The sequence below is a fragment of the Lissotriton helveticus genome, chromosome 1_1, assembly GCF_964261635.1.
Source record: "Lissotriton helveticus chromosome 1_1, aLisHel1.1, whole genome shotgun sequence".
Taxonomy (NCBI): domain Eukaryota; kingdom Metazoa; phylum Chordata; class Amphibia; order Caudata; family Salamandridae; genus Lissotriton; species Lissotriton helveticus.
In genome coordinates, this window is record NC_136057.1 from 1,024,965,401 (window position 1) to 1,024,985,454 (window position 20,054).

Below are 20,054 nucleotides of genomic sequence, written 5' to 3' on the forward strand. Positions count from 1 at the left end.
TCTCTTCTCCCTTTCTTGATCTAATCTCTTTCCATCACCTGACTCACTTTCTTTTCACTATTTTTCAATCACCCTTATCTCTCTTTCCTCCTCTCTCTCTTTCTCTTTCACTTACCATGTACACGCCCGCGTCTTCTGCAAAAAAAAACGTGGGAGCTGTAAAGAGTAATAGGCTGCCCAGCTGCAGCCAACAATGGGACTTTAAAAACTGGTCTCCAAAGGCTCCAGCCCCCCATGAATATTAGTAATGAGATAAATTGACAGTCTGGCCCTGCACTGACGGCACACATGAAAGCTATAGAGCAAGCTGTTCCTCATCACCTAGAGCATGGGTACTCACAAACTTTCTGCCGGGGGCCAAAATGACAGTGTAGTTTGTGGCCGAGGGCCGCACTGGTAGGGGTGGGGTCAGAGGGGGCGGGGTCAATGGGGGCGGGGCTAGAGTAAAAAAAATCAACCCTGTTTAAAAAAGTAGACAATGCAATCTTAACAGGCATTGCATAGCTTCATACACACTTTACCCCAATTCCGTCACAGGGTCACTTTTGGCCCATCCTTAGCCCCACAATAGCCTACAATGTCTTGCAAACGCAATGGTGGAAAGGCATGGACCAAAAACTGCATAAAATCAAGAGGACTCCCAAGGGTTTACTTTTTATTCCTGGAGCAAACTCCATGACTGCTGAGGCCAGTCTCTCTCTCTGTCTCTCTCAGTCAGTCAGTCCCTGTCTCTCCCAGTCAGTCAGTCTCTCTCTCTCTCTCAGTCAGTCAGTAAGTCTCTCTCAGTCAGTCAGTCAATCTCTCTCTGTCAGTCAGCCTCTCTTAGTCAGTCAGCTAGTCTGTCAGTCTCTCTGTCAGTCAGATACTCTCTCTCTATCAGTCACTCTCTATGTCAGTCTCTCTCAGTCTTTCCTAGTCAGTCTCTCTCAATCAGTCTCTCTCACCTAGTCAGTCAGTCTCTCTCTCTGTCAGTTAGTCTCTCTCTCTGTCAGTTACTCTCTCTCTATCAGTCACTCTCTCTCTATCAGTCACTCTCTCTATCAGTCACTCTCTCAGTCAGTCTCTCTCTGTCAGTCAGTCTCTCTCTGTCAGTCAGTCTCTCTGTGTCTGACTGCGAGAGAGAGAGTGACTGAGAGAGACTGTCTGACAGAGAGAGACTGACTGACTGAGGGAGAGAGACTGACAGACAGAGAGACAGAGTGACTAAGAGAGAGAGACTGACTGACTGACTGAGAGACTGGCTGACTAAGAGTGAGACGGACTGAGACAGAGAGACTGATTGACTAGGAGAGAGAGACTGACTGACTAGGAGAGAGAGACTGACTGCGAGAGAGAGAGTGACTGCGAGAGAGAGACTGTCTGTCTCTCTCTCCTAGTCAGTCAGTCTCTCTCTCCTAGTCAGTCAGTCTCTCTGTCCCAGTCCGTCTCACTCTTAGTCAGTCAGTCTCTCAGTCAGTCAGTCTCTCTCTTTTAGTCACTCTGTCTCTCTGTCTGTCAGTCTTTCTGTCTGTCAGTCTCTCTCAGTCAGTCTCTCTTTGTCAGTCAATGAGTCTCTCAGTCAGTCTCTCTCTTAGTCAGTCTGCCTCTCCCAATCAGTCAATCTCTCTCTGTCAATCAGTCTCTCTTAGTCAGTCAGCTAGTCTGTCAGTCTCTCTGTCAGTCAGTTACTCTCTCTCTATCAGTCACTCTCTCTGTCAGTCTCTCTCAGTCTTTCTCAGTCAGTCTCTCTCAATCAGTCTCTCTCTCTCTGTCAGTCAGTCTCTGTCAGTCAGTCTCTCTCCTAGTCAGTCAGTCTCACTCTCAGTAAATCATTATCTCTCTCTTAGTCAGTCAGTCTCTCTCCACTCTCTCTCACCAACCTCTCACTCTCTCTCTCCTTTTTCTCTCTCCACACACTCTCTCCCCCTCTCTCCACTCTTCCTTCTCTCCTCTCTCTCCACGCTCTCTCTTTCTCTCCACTCTCTCTCTTTCTCTCCACTCTCTCTCTCTCCCCACTCTTCCTTCTCTCCTCTCTCTCTTCACTCTCTCTCTCTTCATCTCTCTCTCCTCTCCACTCTCTCTCTCCACTCTCTCTCTCCACTCTCTTCTGTCACTGGTAAAAGTGGGTTTCTGGAGGGCCATGTGTACATTAACTGCAAGGTCAGTGGGCCGCCAAGGAAGGCCTGCCCGCCTCACTATGTTTACCACGGGAAGCAGCAACAATCCTGGGGAGAGGTATGCTTGGTTGTGAACCATAAAGGTACAGGGATATGTATGATTCCCCTTCAGTATCTATGTACTTTGTGGGCAAATGTAGGTGAAAACAATGCTGTCAAAATCGTAATTTAGTGCATTTAAAAAAAAAGATACTTTGCAAGTACAATTAGCATATCTCACACATTGAAAGGTCGTGTACTAATTGAAAATACTTAGTAGGGCTGTGTGTGATCTTACCAAGTGTTCAGCAACACTAATTTCTAGTTTGAGGCCCTCCCATGACGGAGAAGTAACACAAAGCAGCCTTATGTGAAGTTGCACGACATTCCTGATTCTTCTCGTGATGAACTGAATTGTGACCACTTAAAATGTGTTGTGCTTTGAGTTTCGTAGCCTCTTTATTCCAATCATAAAAAATTATAAATGTTAAATGCCCATGTACACGTGCTTGCTCTGTGAGGTGAGCTATTTTGTTCGTGGCATGGTCACGGTTTGAGGAATCATTTTTGCCATTCCTGCACTTGTAAGTGTGCAGTGTGCTCTGACGCCAGCCCAGACCCTGGCCGAAAGGGCTTCAGCGAATTCCCCCCCCCCCCCCCCCCCCGGGTCTCCCCCTCCCACCCCACCCCCCTCCCCATGTGTCAGCCCGTCTCAGACAGCTTCCCCGGGCACACACAGAGCTGCACCCGAGTGCTTCACTGGTCTTTTAAAGACCATTTACTTGCAAATGAGGCTTTGTTGTGTTTTGCCTCTCCTTAGCGCCCCTGCATCTCCACTCTATTACCTGAACATCTCCCAGCCCCCAGGGAGCAGAGTCTCTCGGAGTCCAACCGGCGGTGTCTTACTCAAGCTGAGGACATATAAGGATACAGACACGCACACAATAAATCAAAACTTTAAAAAAAATACAGAAACTAATATATACAAGTGTATTTGCGCAAAGATCCATTTTTAGCATCTGCAAATTATTTCAAAACGCCAGTGGCTCTCATTCCATGAGACAGGGGTCGCATCTTGTGCGTCTATTGAGAAATATAAACCTCTCTTCTTAATCCTCACAGTTTATAAATCACCACAGCTAGCAAACAACGCACTGGCCGCTGGCAAAACATCACACAAACAACACACCCCGCATAAATTCAAAGTCTTGTTTTTGTTGCTCTGCGCCGGTTGGAAATGGCCATTTCCTCGCCAGCATAAAGTCAAAAGTCATGAGAATCGCTCGTCTTCCTAAATTAAGAACTGTTATGTCTGCCTGGGGCAGGCGCGGTTCGTCCATTGGGGCGTGGGGGCGTATCCCCCCCTGCCCGACGCCGCCCGCAGCTCCCTCATGACAATCATGTCAATGAATCAACATGATGTCAGACCGCCGGGCGGGCGTCATGTTGATTCATTGACATGATTGTACAGACGGCAACACAAGTACGCATGCGTGGGGACGGAGGGTGAATTTTTACCCGTGCCCATGCATGCGCACTTGTGTTTTGGCGGCGTTGCGCATGCCCATCAGGAGCCCTAATGGGCGTGCTGCGGGCGAGAGGGTACCTGTGCCCCTGGCGCCAGGATTGGCCAGGGGCGCTGTGAGCCTGTGACGTGTGCGGGACTGGCAGCAAGGTAAGAGTGTGTGTTTTTCGGTGTTCCAGTCAACTAGCTTGCACAAATGACTTGAGATAGTTCAGTGTGTTAAAGCATCTGCTCTGCTGCAGAAATGTGTGCGTCTATTCCAGGTCACCCGTTTATTTCACGGCATGGGGTTTTGGAAATGTAAAAATTCTCAGAATTTCTATTTTGATAGTTGCAACAACAGCCTTCAACAGATTTCATTTTATAAACATTTTCCAGAAAATGAGTTAACAACTTTGTCACCACAAATATAATGTACTCTTTGAACTAAGGTTATAACATTTCAAAATGTTAACAAACGGTAGAGGCGGAATAGCATGATATATGCATTTATTATTGTATGCATGTTGGTGTATGTTTGTATGTGAATTTGTATAGTACATACCTAGGGCTTACAGGATGGCAAATACATGGGCGGTAGAAGGTTTCCAGCATAAAAAGGTAGGGGTGATGTAATATGTAAACTGGCACATCCTTCAACATCGATCCTAAAGGCTTGTTAGAGTCCATAATTTATTTTTATATGGTCATAAAAATACATGAATGATGGATGGATTCAGGGTGGGTGCATTAATGATTGTTCGGTGGATGGGTGGGTGGATGGGTGCATGGATGGATGCATGCATGATGGGTGGATGGGTGCATGAATGATGGATGCAGGATGGATGGGTGGGTGGATGGGTGGATGCATGAATGAATGATGTATGGATGCAGGATGGGTGGATGCATGAATGATGTATGAATGTATGGATGGATGCATGGATGCATGCATGATGGGTAGATGCATGATGGATGGATGGGTGGATGGATGGATGGATGCATGAATGATGTATGGATGGATGCATGGATGCATGCATGATGGGTGGATGCATGATGGATGGATGGGTGGATGGATGGACGGGTGGGTGCATGAATGAATGATGTATGGATGCAGGATGGGTGGGTGGATGGATGGGTGGATGCATGAATGATGTATGGATGGATGCATGCATGATGGGTGGATGCATGATGGATGGATGGGTGGATGGATGGATGCGTAGGTGCATGAATGAATGATGTATGGATGCAGGATGGTTGGGTGGATGGATGGGTGGATGCATGAATGATGTATGGATGGATGCATGCATGATGGGTGGATGCATGCATGATGGGTGGATGCATGATGGATGGATGGGTGGATGCATGAATGAATGATGTATGGATGCAGGGTGGGTGGATGGATGGATGGATGGGTGGATGCATGAATGATGTATGGATGTATGGATGGATGCATGGATGCATGCATGATGGGTGGATGCATGATGGATGGATGGGTGGATGGATGGATGGATGGATGCATGAATGGATGCATGATGGATGGATGGATGGGTGGATGGATGGATGGGTGGGTGCATGAATGAATGATGTATGGATGCAGGATGGGTGGGTGGATGTATGGGTGGATGTATAAATGATGTATGGATGCATGCATGCATGATGGGTGGATGCATGATGGATGGATGGGTGGATGCATGAATGAATAAAGTATGGATGCAGCGTGGGTGGGTGGATAGATGGGTGGATGCATGAATGATGTATGGATGGATGCAAGGTGGTTCGGGCTCGCTCGCTGCGCTCGATCGCTGCGGTGCAATATGCAAATTAGTTTACGCCATACCACTTTCAAATGTCACCAGCCGCCCCTGGCCTGAGGTAGGACACGCAAGTCGCCCTCTGCCGGAGTTGCCACAATTTAATGTTGTGCTATGTCTAGCCCAGGGGTACTCATAGTACGGCCCGAGTACTTCAAGGTCTTTTAAAGACCATTTACTTGCAAACAAGTCTTTGTTGTGTTTTGCTTCTCCTTAGCGCCCCTGCATCTCCACTCTATTACCGGAACATCGCCCAGCCCCCAGAGAGCTGAGTCTCTCGGAGTCCAACCGGCGGTGTTTGCTGACACTTTAAAAAAAAAATCACCGGTAGGATGTGTGTAAGGTCCGCGGGCCGCCAAGGAAGGCTTGCCGGGCCGCTGGCGGCCCGCGTGCCGTACTATGAGTACCCCTGACCTAGAGGATTCACTCATCCTTGCTACTCTGGGTTCAGTAATGGTACTGCAGAGTAGCTTTCTCCCTAACACAGTTTAGGGATGGATGATAAATTCTGCTCAGCCGGCAAAGTTTGTAGAGTTTTGGGAACTCCATGTTAAGCTTCTACCGCGGAGTTCCACCCAAAATCCGCAAACCGCCACATGACAACATTTTGTCTCATGCACACCTCACCAACAGTAAGTTGGCAAGCAAGATTTGGGACCCCCAAGTGCATTATTGTCACTACGATGGCCAATGAGTGCAGCCGTGACAGTTCATGGTCAGAAAGCTGCCGCTCAAATAGAAAATCTACAATAACGGCAGCAAAATCGATTCTAGTGTGCTGTGTTGGGCTGTTCACACTTATTTTTCAGCGCAAAACGAGCTCTCGGCATTAAAAATCAGAACAAGCAGTAGGATGTTCTGAAGAATCTTGCAGAGTTTTCATGTAACTCCCATGAATTCCGCAGAATTAAACTCTGTGACTTCCGCCCACCCCTGGAGTGAAGGTGGAAGCCTGCATTAGGTTGCTGACTAATAGGTGGGAAAGTCTTTGAGCCAGACAATGCTTCTAGGCCTGTAGATGGTAAATCTTTCCCACTAAGGGATATAAGGTTAGATCATTCTTAAACCTGGATATGGGTGCAGCCTCGTGAGGAAGGTATAAAAAACATTGCCGGATAAGAGTGCTTGGCTACTCATTCTTGGCTGAGCGCATTTAGTAATCTGTTACGAGGCCCAGTAGCTTATCGACATTTTGCTGGGTAGTGGCATGTGGCGGGGCAAGGTAGCATGGCAAACAAATTATCATACTTAGGTTATACTTTAATCCAAAGTACAAGCCCGGGTGAAAATGTGATTATGCCACCATAATCTTGCGTAATTTTGGCATTTCACATCAGATTTACCTAAAATGGCAGAGATTGTGCTATTACAATATGTAAAATAATTGAGAATTCGTTCAGTTAAAAATCCTATCCTAACCATGAGCATTGGAACAATGCAAATGAACAGAGCTTGATAGTCTCTTGTTCACTTCAGATGGGATTGTACACTATTTTCTGTATGAAATGCGTCCTGGAAGCCAAAATAAATGCAAGGATGCATTTTCTAATAAAAAATAGTGCAACATTTAATGTAATTTCGCTTAATTTTTCTAGAATTTTGAATAATTTGTGTAATGGAAATTACTAGGGATGGGCATAACATGCCTAATTTTATGCAGTGTAATTATGGGAAATTACCGCACAATTACACAAAATACGTGTAATTAAGCAATGTGCATCTCACACTCAAAATTCCCTGAATGGTTAATTTGGGTACAAATTCAACTAGAAAATATTATTGTAAGTAGATTTCTGGTTGCTTCCATTCAAAATACTGCTGCTCACATTCGGATCTGTAGTTTAGCACTTGGGTAAAAAATCTACCTGAAATGTTTGTTGATTAACCATATTTAAGGAAATGCCGCTCACACTCTAAACACTGCCATTTGCATTCAGACTTTCAATTTTGCCACTCACATACAAAACACTGCCATTTGCATTCAGATTTGCAATTTTGCGCAAAGAAATTATCCAGGCCGTCAGATTGGGTTAAAAATCGATTTAAAGTTCTGCTAGCTATCCAAAATTACCCGAATAGTAGATCGTGCATTAAAATTTCTCCTTTAAATCAATCTCTATAATTTTATGGGTTGATTCAGGGTAGTATGGAGACTGACTTCACTCATGTTGAATTTGGATTGCCAGGTTAGTGCAAATCTGACAGTAGAACTCAGTTATGCTATACAATTCTGTATAGGAAACACACTGTTAACCCACAAATAATGTAAGGTTCTAATTGTTTATATCCAGAGGTATATAAAATTGGTAATTATTAAAGCACTATACCTAGTAGTGCATAATATAATTTTTAAATCTGAATGAAGTAGAAAGATGTATCATAAGAAAAGTAATCCCTCCTTGGGGAGTGAAAAAAACACACCACCATGGGTTGGCACGTTCTTCACTCGGAAGCAACTCCTGCAGCAAGAGGCACAAATTTCTGCTGAAACCTTCATGAGATGGAGTTGTGTCTTTGAACTCAGTAGTGCCACTTTGATGGCACCCGACAATTTATCTGGGACGAGGTCCATTTTGTGCTGCTGGAAGCCCTCTTCCGTTGCAGGATCAAACAAGTTCTTCCCATCAAAAGGCAAAGTAATGACTTTCCCCTAGGCTCTCAGTGAGAAGACTAAAGTCATGCCTGTAAACACATGGACAGACAATAATTAATGATCCTAGCACTAATGCCATCGAGAATTGGAAGCATCATTAGTTCTATTCAGCTACATCTTTTCCTAGGTTGTGCATAAACTCCTCTTGAGAAACGAATGGGAGCAAGGAGGAGTAACATCAAACTCGTGTCCTAGATGCCGCATGTAGCTGGCTGCAATAAATATGATGTTTGCATGTCTGAGGGAAAAGCCACCAAACTGGTTTAAGTATTTTTCGTATTTTGAGGGACATTGTGCCTTATTTTCAATGTGGGAGGACAAAACCTTCTCCTTCAGGAAAACACCCTCACTATTACAGGTTTGGCCCTAATTGTGAGGAGCAGAATTTCACCCTGAGAGATAAGTCCAGGTGAAATTCCCTCACCAGCAGTTCCAAGTGTCTATGGGCCCAGAATGATCAGATCCACAATCTACAGACATAATACCTACTTGCCAGGAGACACTGGATCTCTCTTTCATGTTGCAGAGGCAGGTACAGAAGGCCGCAGCAGAGTCCATGCCCTGCAGCAGAATAGAGGGAGCAGACTGTTCTCCCCAGACAGGCTGAAGTCTCCTCTGAACCCGTTCACCTGCAGCTCTCCTCCCCATGTTCCACTGGTTCTCACACTGACACTTTCTGCTTGCTTTGAGAAGACAAAAAATTTTTAGTGGATTTCTCCCAGGAATTAGGAAGAAATTTACGGAAAACGACCCAATATTGCAGAGCCCATGCAGTTTTGCACCATTCTACTGAGTAATCACTGGAATTTGATTCGCGGATACAGCCAGGTCAGTATCAGAGACTAGGGTGTCCCGGTATCCCAGCACTGAATTCTGGCATTCTTGCAATGAGGGTATACGTGAGGGTTTCCAGACACAAAGACTAGGCTGTATTTATGATCCTGGTATTTTTTGCCCAAGAACTTTAAAACTGCCACCTCGGAGTAGTTTCCTTCATACTAGGTTTTGGTGGAGCGGTCGAGGTGCAGGGGCCTCATTGTCGGTGTCCGTCTTCCCCAAACCCGGCTCGTTATGGGGATCCTTGAAGGAAGTTAGGTGGGAGAGTTGCACATTGATCATGTCCCCCTACTGCTGTGGTCAATAGCGAATCTGGGGGACTAGTAGTTGCAGTGAGGACAGCTATGCCGGAAGCAGTAGTTCTCCAGAGCCAATGGTTGGAATTTCCTTGCCAAAATTGTCCCTTCTTCATTAGAACCAGAGTGGGAATGACGAGAGAAGTCTGACTTTTAGCTTCCAGTCCATGGCCTTTGGGAGATTGTCAAAACTGCACACAAGTTGGGAAAAGAAAGGTGCAATGAGGCGCTAGGGGTATCAGAAGACATGGTGATGTGGAAAATCCACACGTCTTTCGTAAAATCTGCGCAGATTTTTAGTAATGGCATATGGATGTGCTGGAGTTTGGAATAGTATATTTTACTATTCCAACTCCAGTCTGTGCAACAGTAGGGAAGATGTTGGATTTAAAATCCAACACTGAGTTCCCTAAAGCAAGTCGTTGTGATGACTTCTGTTGTAATGGAACACGTGGTAACAACGCGTTCGTTTTAGTGGCTGCGTTATAATGGCAGGGCGTTGTTCTAACAGCGTTGTGAATGCTTTTCTCCGTTTTAGCCAGCTATTAGAACCAAGCGCGCATTAAATTAAATATAACATGATTTTCTCACTTCATATGGTTTGTTCCCATTCCCCATACTGTAAACAGCTTTACTATAATTAATTGTGTTTATAAAAAATGTTCATGATCTTATTAAGGAGATCGCAACGCCTGCTGTATGAACAAAAACTTGTGTTAATGAGCTAATTAAAATTGCCTCATGTTTATCTGTAACGAAGACACCTAATGAGTAAAGAGCAGTATGGTAACCTTAGGAGAGATGCTATTGCAAAAGAGGATAATTAAAGATAAAACAGGATTATTTCCTGTTCATGGAGTTACATCTAATATCCATAACACTAACTTCTCTCTGCACACACCACTCACCACATATGTACATATATACTACATGTCACACAAACTCAGGCCACGAAAAAAAGTAACATTAAAGGACATATTCAACATGGGCAATACCTAAGCATTCATATATAGAATGTTCTCAGTACAGAGGAGTGAGTTACGTTTTTTATGTTCACTAGTCATGATTGAAAAAAAGGGCATAATTCACATGATTGCAGTGCCCAGGAGTTATGATGCGCCACCCTCAAAAGTGACCATTGAGAATAGAAACTATTTGTCACGACTCCTAACCATCTCGTAAAATACTTACTGCGCAGGAGAAACTGACAGGGAGACTTGTGCTATTACATTGTTTTATTGAATATGCTGCTGCCTTAGTCGCCCTAAATCAACTTGGCCTATTTTCTGTTCTGTTTTAATTCAGTAGCACATCTTTTAAGAAATATTTCTTTCAGGTCTATAGGAGTTAAGCTTATATCACGTCTTCCCTGTGGAGGCATACATTGTTGCTCACAAGTCTCCTTAAATGTTACTGCTCTTCCTTCCATGACTCCAGTGGGAGGGAGCATTTGTCGAAGCCAGGGGGAACCTGTGAAGCAGCAAATGTATAACTTGCTTTGGAGGTGGAGTCTGTAAGTGAGTAGTCAGAATGGGCGGGGAATTTGTGCTTTGGAGGGGTTTAACAAAAAGTGGAATTCACTAAACTACTGGGAACTCAGTAGGAGATGGACTGAGCTGACATCAACAGCTGTGCTGCTCGCAAGGTAAATAAGACTTCTACTTGTACATATATAATAAACACACTAGATTGCATCATCCTCTATGTGAATAAAGGATTCTAAAGAATCCATTCTTTAATTCACCGGCAGCCGATATTAAACTAATCGGCTGATGCCAGCGGTGAACACAAAGATAATTAGCCAGGGGATAGTGTTATGAGTGTTCTTTTCAACTTCAGCAGGTCTGTTAGAGTACAGCAGGTTTACTTTTAAGTTCGTCTGATGCAAAATGACACAGTGGGAATGTAACTACCATAACGTGCATATCTCGACTACTCGTTCTTCATTTTTTTGTAAAAACCGAAAGCGCCCTGGGAAACGTGAGCACTTGTACAAGAGAAGCCGGGCAAAGAATGTATTTGTCTTTCTCTGTCTTCTCCTCTTGTCTATATGTGGGTTGGTGAGAGGGTTGAGAAAGCACAAAGCTGTGAAGTGTGAATGTGCACCTAATCTGTAGCCTATTTTCTCCCTGCAGAGTTATGGAGGCTGTCAGACGGTCAACCGTAGGGTGGTATTTCCCCAACCTTTTGATGTTCTCTTCCATTTTTTCTGACCTTGTTTGTGCTGAGCACTTTACCACTGCTAACCACTGCTGAAGTGCATGTGCGCTCTCCTCTAAACATTGTAATATTTACTTATTCCCAGTTGGCATATTTAATTTACTTACAGGACCCTAATAAAATGGATATATAGGTACCCAGGGCCTGTAAATTAAATTCTACTAGTGGGTCTGCAGCACTACTTGTGCCACCCCTTTAAATATGTCTCAGACCTGCCATTTCCGAGCCTGTGTGCAGTTTAAAACTGCAGTTTCAACCTGGCAAAATAAACCTTTTGCCAGGCCCAAGTGTTCCTTTTTAATACATATAAGCCACCCTAAGAAAGGCCATGGACATCCCACAGAGCAGGGCTATATGCATTTGAAGGACAGGTACTTTTACGTTTTACATATCCTGGTAATGAAAAACTCTTAAATGTGCTTCTCACTACTGCAAGACCTAGCTCTCCCATAGGATAAAATTGGAGTTGCTGCATTACATTTTATAAGTGTAATTTCCAAATGGGAAGACATGACCAGCTCATGTTTGGTGTCTCCAGAATCCTAATTTAAAATTCTAATTGAAGTCAGATTTTAAATTACAATTCTGATAATGCCACTTTTAGAAACTTAGCATTTTCTTGCCTTAGCCATTTGGTGTCTGCAGCCTGTTTCTAGTCAAATGACTGGGTGCATCTGACATTTGGGATTTGTGTATTTCTCCAAGCCAGCCACACACAATGGGGGCTTAGGTGTGACTGGATGGGCCACCACTGACAGCATGGGAGGGAGGAGCTGGGCACAGCTCAAATGACACCTTAATAGGTTGTGTCTTGTTTCCACAAAAAGGGCTGCATAACCCTGTAGTTAGTCTAGTCTGGAGCTAGGGCAGGGAAGGCAGGGCATCTGTGCATTTCAAAGGCTTGCCTCTAGAAGCTTCTCACCTCTTCAAAGGCACAACTGAGTATACATACTGGACTTCAGACATCAACATTTCAGTACACTTCAGGACCTGTGGATACTCTGTAGGAAAAAGTTCTGCTGTCTGCTGATGAAGGACTGCCACTCTGCTGGACTCCTGTTTTGCTGTGCTGACCTGCTGTCCTCTTGCATGGGTGAGAAGTACAGGATCTGCATTTCTAGAACCCAGTACCCGGGGGAATTCCAAGGGCTCGTTGGCTGGACTTCTAACCTGAAGCCTCAGGGTCATAACAGGCTTCCAACAACCTTGCATCTGCACCTGAACTCTGCAATCTATGAGTCTACCGTGCAAAGTGGTACGATTCCAGTCCTGGTCCCTTGGAAGTGGGCTTAAGTTGTTTTGCCAGCCTCTGAGGATCCAGTGGAACAACAGCATCACCTCTGCTGCGCAGGGCACCCCTAGCAGAACCGATGCATTGCTGCTATGGCATGCATTTGATCCATCCCGAAGGCCCGCATCACCGCCGCAGCCTGCATCGCCTTCAAAACCATCACCACATGACACAGCTTCGGCCAGGCCCTTGCATCTATGGTCAATGGCAGCCTCGGCGATGATGATGGGCTCGGCATCACAGCTTCTCAGTAACCCAATTTCTTACAGAGGTCTCTATGAGGTGGGTTAAGCAGTGCAATCTAACAATGATGCAGTTGCACCGGGGTCCAGAGATGGAAATTGCTGCTGTTGCTCTTTGCTGGCAGCTTGGAGCCTTCATGCCTACCAGTTGGTGTGCACTGCAGCAATACATATTATAAAGATGCCAGGACAGACTGTAGTGTAGTGCCACAACGTAAAGGTTGCAAACACATGTACATAAAGGCTGGGCCATCCTGGCTAGTAAAATGAATATGTATGCCCAATCTCTAGATGATAGTGCATGCTGGGAAGCAAGGACACTCGCGGCCATCTATGGAAACATACCAAACCCATACATTTCTGAAAACTAGACACCTTGGAAAGTCTAATGAGGTATGGCTTGCGTGGATCCCCCAATGTTTCCTTACCCAGAATCCCCTGCAAACCTCAGATTTAGCTGAAAGAATCATTTTTTCCTTACATTTTTGTGTGGGATCACCGTGCCGGCACAAGTGTCCTACTACCCAGCATTCCCCTCTTTCTCCCAAGTAAAATGATACCTCACTTGTGTGGGTGGGCCAAAGGCCTGTGACTGGGAAGAGCCAGAAACACAGGGATTACAGTTGTAGCACCGCAAATTCTGAGCGCTACAGTTAAAAAAAAACATTTTTAGCTGATTCTGCATTGGACAGCCACACAAGCGAGGTATCATTTTACCTGGGAGAACAAGGTGAACGCTGGGTGGTAGAATATTTGTGCCGGCATGGTGATCCCACACAAAAATATGTGGGAAAAGTGTGTGTTTTTCAGCTAAATTTGAGGTTTGCATGGGATTCTCGGTAGGAAAACTCTAGGGGATCCATGCAAGCCATACCTCACTGAACTCCCCAGAGTGTCTTGTTTTTGGAAATGTATGCATTTGGTAGGTTTCCATAGATGGCTGTGAGCACAGGGCCAAAAAACAAGGTGCCCCCCGCAAAACCAGGTAGTTTTATGATATGTAATTTTTAAGTCACCACAGTACGATTTTGGCCTTTCCTGTTGCAGCCACTATGCCTACCCACACAAGTGAGGTAACATGTTTTTGGGGAGACCAGTTTGAACACAAGGGTGTAGGAAATTTGTGTCAGCCCGGTGATCCCACAACTTTCCCACACAGAAAAGTGAGGAAAACTTTTTTTCAGCAGAATTTGAGGTTTGCAGGAGATTCTGCGCAGGGGAACTTTGGGGGATCCACGCAAGCCACAATACCCTGGTCTCCCCCGGGTCTCTAGTTTTCAGAAATATATGAGTTTGATAGGTTTCCCTAGATGGCCAACAAGCCCGGGACCAAAAACTAATCCACAGTTAGGCACTTTGCAAAAAGGGGTCCGTTTTCACTGTAAAATTGGTGTGTCCACGTTGCATTTTGGGCCATTTCCTGTCGTGGGCACTAGGCCTACCCACACGAGTGAGGTACGATTTTTATCGGAAGTCTTTGAGGTATGCGGGTGGGTGGAATTTTGAAGATGTACGCAGAATCCAGAACTTACCATCACAAAAATGTGAGGAAAATGTCTTTTTTTTTTTACAAAGTTTGAGGTTTGCAGGGGGTTCTGGGTAACAGAAACTGGTCAGAGCCACACAAGTAACCACATACTGAATTACCATGGGTGTCTAGTTTTCAAAAATGTATCTGTTTGCTCGGTTTTAGGACCCAAAATGCAGAGGTAGGCAAATCCAAAAAAAGTCAGTGCCTAGTGGGCTATCTGCCACCATGGGGAGGAGGGAAATCTGGAGCTATTGCCCCGAGATACCCCCAAGTGGGGCAGAAAGACCCTGGCTATTTTTTTGCGTGGGTGGGGACATTGGGATGCCCATTCTGGGCAGTCCCCACCACTATGTATAAAAACACCTGCATAATTGCTGGCACCTAGTGAGCTCTCTGCCCCCCTGGGGGGGCAGACCAGGGGCTACTGCCCCTATCTCCATCCTGGGGGGCAGAAAGACTGTGGCATCTCTTTGAGGGGGTGGGGGTGTTGGCATAAAATTTTTTGGCAGCCACCACCATTGAATTTTGAAAAAAATTACCCCTGTGCTTAGTTGGCTTCTGCCCCCGAGGGGGCAGATAAAGGGCTATATCCCCATCTTCCTCTGGGGGGGCAGAAAGACTGTGGTCATTTTTTGGGCAGTTAGCGCTGCTGCTTGCATGACACAAAGCGGCACAACACCTCACACACATTTACAGATAGGTGCATTTCATTAATTGCACCACATTTCAAAGTTAGTGTAACGCACAAACACTTTAGCGTCTGTCTGCGTCAAAGTTGAATTAATGTATGTAGAGTGGGATGTGCCAGGGTACTATCCACGCAAAAAGCTCCAAAACCCTGTGGCACAACTATTTGCAAGAGTCACGCAAAATGATGTTAAGCATCACAAAAAAGATAGCACCGAAAAAATAGCGCGGGTACAAAACAAGAGCACAAAAAGCTGGAGCCAATTACTGGAAGATCTACCAGCAGAAACACAGTCTGTGGCAACCATGAAGATTGCAGTTGTCCAACACCATCAGATCATAGGTGCCTTGGCAAAAAAGAAAACACAGAGGAAGGAAAGAATCTACAAGCAGGGAATATCACTCATCCACATGAGTGAAGAAGAGGCAATTAAAAAATGTAGGCTCACCAGGGACATGATAACCACTCTTTTACATCAAATTGATCCATCCCTTGAGGCAAAAACTGGAAGATCACGTCATACCCCCAAATGTGAAGGTACTGGCAGTACTACACCTGCTTGCTACTGGCTCCTTTCAAAATACATGTGCAACATTGGCTGGTGTGTCTCAGGGAATTCTCTCTCTTCATTTCTACCACATGTGGTGGAAGATATAATGAAACTACTACCACATCACCTAACATTTCCAAAACCGGGACAGGAGCAGAGACAAGTAAAGCTAGGAGTCTATCAAATTGCCCAATTTCCACATGTCCTTGGTGCAATAGATTGTACACATGTGAACTTACTTCCACCTGAAGAAACAGCCCACCTGAAGAGGAGCAGGAAGCATACACATTCAATAAATGTACAAGCTATCTATGATGACAAGTACAGCTTCACAAATGTTGTAGCAAAATATCCAGGGAGTGCCCGTGATTCATACATATTCCATTATAGAAGAATCATCAACCATAGCTTTGAAAGTGGAAAGTATGGAGAAGGCGTATTAATTGGTAAGTATATTTTGCCATACCACACAAAAATAATACATACATGAAACTATAAAATATACATAACAAAGTTATTAGAGATGTATTTGAACATGGACTGTATAAGTAACACTTGTGCATTGTTTTTCCTGCATTGTAGGTGACATGGGAAATACTCTGAGACCCTGGTTATTGACTTCATTTTCTAACCCAAAAGCACCAGCAGATGAAGCATATAATGTTGCTCCTCGCAAGATATGCAGCATTATTAAGCATACCTTTGGTGAACTGAAATTCAGATTTAGATGTCTTGATCTGTCTGGAGGTAGCCTGTTGCATAAACCCCTCATTGAGTGTACAATTATTGTTGCATGCTGCATATTACATAACATTGCTGTGAAGGGACCACTTGAAATAGATGAAAATATATGTAACCAAGATGTGGATGATGAAGATGTCATGACTACTCATGAACATAGTGATTCTGATTCTGTAGAGGGTGCCAGGCGTAGAAATGATGTGGTAATTAAAATTTTCAAAACATGAACAAATATTCTCCAGAAAGACATGCATGATTTTGTGAGTGAAAATAGATTGATGTTTTGAAACAATAATTTTCTCTACAGTCAATCTCTACAACACAATGAATCTATCATTAGATGAAATAATGATACTCAATTTATATGTCAGTCTATGTTTTATTACATGGTGATAAGGTAATGAAAGTAATTACAAATGAAGGAGGAAAAGTACCAGTAGTACACAAATATGTAAACACCTTGAATATAAAAAAGTGATCAATGACAGCATATAATGACATAACTGAATCTTACATAAACATGCCATGTATAGTAGTAAAATGTAAACTCACATGTGAAAAAAATCAGACTACATGGTATGCTGGATAAATGTTTCACTAAATGATTAAAATCTCTCAATGTCAATCTATCAGCTGACAGATAGATAGATTGATATCACAAACCCTCTGAGGACAATATGATGTTAAGCCTGCCATGTACAAATGCAGATCGTACATGGCTTCAACACTGCCTTATTGTAACCTTACTGTTTACAGTTGTGATGACTAGCTGTTCACCAACAAACTAATACTTATGTGGGTCATACACAAATAATTGTCAGTTCATATAGTATCATATGTAGGCAAAAAGATTGCTCGATACTTCATGTCTATCTGTGTATGGGGAATACATCCATTTTCAAAGTAGGACATGTAACACATTAAGGAATACAATCAATGAATTAAAACTTGTCTGAGAAATTTCTGTAAGCAAGTATTCCTGTTTTTTTAGATGTGTGAAATTACTATCTTAGCCAAATTTGCTACCCAGATAGCATTATAAACAGATTGTAGGGTGCAATGTATATGTAGGTAATATCCAAATTTCCTATACATCAAATCCATATGTCACCACAGATAGTATTAAAAAATTACTGTGCCTGGCAAAAAGCAGATACGTAGGTGAAATAGATGCATAGATTCCTCCCACAGGATTATTTGTTGCTGTGCACTGCCTTCATATAATTGAACATTAAGCAAGCAACACAAACAATACAATAATTGCAAGGTCTCAAATGTCACCATATAGTTATAGTCTCACTCTCATGTAAACTGAAACTATGTAGGATCTACAACTCCATAGACAGGTGAGGTGTACCACTTCATGTGAGCAGAGAGATAGTCCGCAGACATGTATTGCTATTACAACAGTTTGTAAGGAGGGTGAATGTGTCACCCAAAACAGAATGTCTGCGAATAAGTTGGTATATGGTAGTTCAATACAGAGTGGCCAAAGCACACTCACACAATGTGCTGAGGTGATATTCACGAGGAACACCAAATGGAGTGTTAGGATCACCTAAGGATAGCTGTGAAGTTGCACAAAGTAACAATATATATTATATATGAGTATCCACTACCTGTCCAGCTGAGGCAGTGCAATAGTAGTGGATGAAATAATACATTTTGGATTTCTGATGACAAATACACACAGGTAGAAAGAAATATTAAAGTCTGCTCAGTAATCCCTAGGCACAAGCCCAATACATTTATTTTCAATAGCAAAACCAATGTGCTGATGCCAAAGACACAAACTATTATGATTACACCACATATGTTGTCCTACAAATAGTGAACCTGCTGGTGTTCCCCCCAAATACAAAAGTAATTTATATGAAAGTTGCATAAAATCACAGCCTAGGGATGTCTTCCTGCCCATAGAAGATCAGCCACCTCTGGAGGAAGATTGAAGATGGCCAAGTGTGACAAAGGAAGGACAGACGCTCAAGGATATTTGCTGAAGGCCATGATTGCAGGGTAAACACAAGGAGATGATGGACGAAGTGCTGAAACTTTTCAGACACTCACCCCCAGTTACAGATCTGGGTTAAATCTATCATCGTTCTTTAGCTCACTTTGCCATCCCAGTTCAGACTCAGCCATATGCAAATAAGTCCTGACTAAGCATGGGCGTAAAATCCACTCCGCTCGCGGATTTTTCGGATTTTCGGCAAATTCGCAATCCGCGAACTCTCGCGAATTTGTCGAAAATCCGTGAATCCGCTCGCGGCGGATTTTTTGCTTGGTTGCGGCGCGCGGCGTGGTGCACGGCGTTCACTTTCCGTCATTAAGCGTTTGCCGAGTTGTTTTTCTCGATCATATTTTTCTAGTGCCGCGCCATTTTAGATCTTGCTGCGTGATCCCGCAGGAGTTTGGCGCCCGCGAATACGTAATCGCGGCTTGCCACCTTGCACAGCACACCTCGCGAGAGTTCGCAATTGCGAACACGTAGTCGCGGCGGAAAGGAACAATCTCGCACTCGCGAAATAGAGATTTTGCAATTCTGCACAAGAAAATCACCAGCAAACAGGATAAACCTTGAGAAAATTATGTTTTTTATCAGAATCACTCCTCAGGTTGACATTTGCATGGCCTTTTTTTTTGCAAGGAGTCCATTTTTGGGGGGGGGGGGAAGGAAGTGCCCCACAGTCTCCAACTTCCTGTTCCTGTCCAGCAGGCTCCTCCCAGTGCTTTGTCCATCTCCTGGTCACTTTCATTTGGATCTGGAGCTGGAAGGATTACTTTTTGTGGGTGCTGCTGGATATTTGGATTTGAGGCCTTTTTGACTGTCTTTGGATCACTTTTGGATTAGAAATCAACTTTCACAAGTAAGTTTGTTTGGGGCATTACAGTTGCTGCAAGTACAATTTTGGAACTTTTTCAGAGCATTAAATAAATTATATTGTGGGTAGCCACAGTATCCAGTAGGACCAGGGTTGGTTAGGGGTGCATGATACAACTGTTTTGTTGAATTTAAACACCATTGAGGCCATGGATGGGCTGGGATTGTGCTGATTTTTGTCGTTTTTTTGGGCCTGCTGGTGTGGCCCTTTGCCCAGGGGTGGTGAGTGTTGCATGGGCCTAGTCTTTCTGTGGGGTGTCTTCTTGAATTTAAACATCATTGAGGCCATTGATGGGCTGGGATTGTGCTGATTTTATTGTTTTTTGTCGTTTTTTTGGGGCTGCTGGTGTGGCCTTTTGCCCAGGGGTGGTGGTGCATGGACTGAGTGTGCCTGTGGTGTGGTCTCACTCCCTTTAATGTAAACATCATGGATGGCATTGGATTGTGGTGATTTCTGGCTGGTTTTCTGTTTTTTGGGGGTGTACTGTTGATGTGGACTGGCCATGTGGGTGGTGGTGGTGGCCATCTTGAGTGCTGGCTGGTACAGGCAACATGTGCTTGGGGTGTAAGGGGCCATTTTGAAGAGAGGCAGTGTCTGAGGCCTGCACTTATTTTGCCTACTTTTCATCCATTATGCCCAGGGGTAGTGAGTGTTGCATGGGCCTAGTGTTTCT